The sequence below is a fragment of the Mus caroli genome, unplaced genomic scaffold (assembly GCF_978045245.1).
Source record: "Mus caroli unplaced genomic scaffold, Mus_caroli_1 scaffold_13, whole genome shotgun sequence".
Taxonomy (NCBI): Eukaryota; Metazoa; Chordata; class Mammalia; order Rodentia; family Muridae; genus Mus; species Mus caroli.
In genome coordinates, this window is record NW_028227268.1 from 119,544,801 (window position 1) to 119,547,577 (window position 2,777).

Consider the following 2,777-nt stretch of genomic DNA (forward strand, 5'->3'; position numbering starts at 1 on the left):
CAGCAAACATATGGTGGCTCACAACCATCTGTAGTGGGATCCGATGCCACCTTCTGGTGTGACTGAAGACAGTGACAGTATATTCATATATATAAAATAAATCCTAAAAACAAAAAGTTAGGCGTGGTGGCACCCACCTGTAATCCCCATGCTTGGGAGGCAGAGGCAGAAACATGAGAAGTCTAGGGCTATCCTTTTCTGCAGAAGGGATTTGAGGCCAGCCTGGATCTTTCTTTTTTTTTTTTTTTTTTTTTTTTTGGTTTTACTAGACAGGGTTTCTCTGTATAGCTCTGGCTGTCCTGGAACTCACTTTGTAGACCAGGCTGGCCTCGAACTCACTTTCTCTCTTTCTTAAGATGGGTGGTGGTGGTGGCACACACCTAGTGCTTGGGAGGCAGAGGCAGGCAGATCTCTATGAGTTCAAGGCCAATCCTTGAACAAGTTTTAGGACAGCCAGGGCTACACAGAAAGACCCTGTCTTGAAAAACTGAAAAAAACAACAAAAACAAAAACAACCACTCCAAACAAAACAGAAAACAATAAAACCGTCTCAAAGCAAAACAAACAAACAAAACGGAAACAAAGCTCTATTTGCCCAAAAGACTCCACCCGCTAACCTGAAGATAGTTGAGGGCAATCAAAAATGACAATTTGGGACTTAGGGCTGTGTCACCTATGTCAGCAGCTCTTCTCCAGCCTGGTTTCTGACTCAAGAGCTGTGGGGTGGTGCTCTGGTCTATAGTGTGTTTGTCACTGTGGTCTCCTCATAGGTCACATACAGAACACTTGAGCCCAAATATAGAAATGACCCAGTCAGGCTTGTAGTCCAAAGAAAAACAGACCATAGCTCTCTCTACAGCACAGTCACTAGGGAGAGGTTCTTTTTTTGCTTCCCAGCCTCCCTCAGAAGTGTTTCCTGCACCCCCGGCTTCACAGGGAGCTGGGCCCCTCATACATCAGGGCTCAGATTTGAGGGGTGCTGTGGGAGCCACAGGCTGCTCTGAGATCTTGAGTAGACCCCAAGGAATGTGAATGAGCCCTCTACCCCAGTGATATCCTCCTTGAATCCGGGCCTCCTGGCTCTCGACCCACATGCAAATACCTTCCTATTGAGAGCCTTGCAGACTGATGTTGAGACAGGTTAAAATGGGTTTCTGAGGCTAGAGAGATGGTTCAGTGGTTAAAAGCATTTACTGGGCTGGAGCGATGGCTCAGCAGTTAAGAGCACTGACTGCTCTTGAGTTCAATTCCCAGTAACCACATGGTGGCTCACAACCATCTGTAATGGGATCCGATGTCTTCTTCTGGTGTTTCTGAAGATAGTTACAGTGGTGTATGCATATACATAAAATAAGTCTTTTTTTTTTTTAAAAGCACTTACTGCTCTTGCAGAAGACCTAAATTTGGTCTTTAGCACCCACATAGTAGTTCACAACCACTAGTAACTTCAGATCCAGGAGATCTGATGCCCTTTTGGCTCTGCAGGCACCGGCCATGCACATGGTGCACACACTCACATGCAGGCAAATCACTCATCCATATAAAATATCTAACAAAAAAAATTGTTCAAGGAGCTGGAGAGATGGCTCAGCAGTAGGAGAACTGGCTGCTCTTCCAGAAAATCCAGGTTTAATTCCCAGTACTCACGTGGCAGCTCACAACTGTCTGTAACTCCAGTTTCAGGGGATCTGATGTCCTCACACAGACATCCACGCATAGTTACAGACAGACAGGTTAAACACCAATGCACATAAATCTTTTTTAAAATGGGTACAGAAGTGGGCAGTGGCACCTGCTTGTAATTTCAGCACTCCCATACAGACATTCACACCACTAATAATAAACAAAAAATTAAATAGGAAGAAATACGTTTTAATTCAAAGAAGCTTAGTGGATACTGGATTAAAAATCCCAGAGGAATATAGTTCACTGAAAGCCAGATTCCTCTTCTTTAAAAAAAAAAAAAAGTGTGTGCGTGTGTGTTGGAGGGGGGAGAGAGGGGAGGCTGATTCAGTTTCCCTCCCATAACTCTTGGAAAAACTATCTAAATGCCCCAGATTTTGATCCTTTCCCTGGAAGTCTCCTATCTACACTCTCTGTCCTTCAACTTGGGTTACTCAGCAGAGATCTACGGGCTCCCGCGGGTATCAGACTCATCGGAGGCAAGTGTGACAGTGTAGATTCCTGGCTCATCTGGGACAGAGATCTGATTTAGGTCTCCGGCTTATTTTCACCTGAATTTCTTTGGGAAGGGATTAGGAACCTTGCAACTATGCGGGGTCACGACCACCAGAGGGCGCTGCGGGCCGGGCTACACAGTCTGGCTTTGCGATCTTGTTTCTCTAGGCAGGTTGTCATCCAGAACTTGTTTGACAACAGAGCCGGGTGAGGCCTGTGCAGGTGAGCGGGAGCTTCCCCAGAAATCCAATTACCGGAAAGAGTCCAGGATGGACCTTGATTCTTGCTCACGCGTTGGGCTGGGAACAGGTCCCTGGGTTTCAGCTGCTTGAATTCAGGTGGAAAACGCGAGAACCATCCAGGATTCTGCTCGGTGGGCCTCATGAAACCCAGCTGTGAGTCACCTCGGAACGCCTAGGGAGCAGTACTTAAAGTCGGCTAGCTCGGGATGGATGCCGGCCCGCTGTACCCTGCTTCCCGGAGCTGTGGTTAGCTTTGGTGATTCATTTCCCCTTCTGCTGCCCCAGAGGGGGCGCCGCCCTGGCTTGAGAGGGGGAGAAAAGATCTGGAGTGGAATGGAGGGGGGAACAAGATGAGGC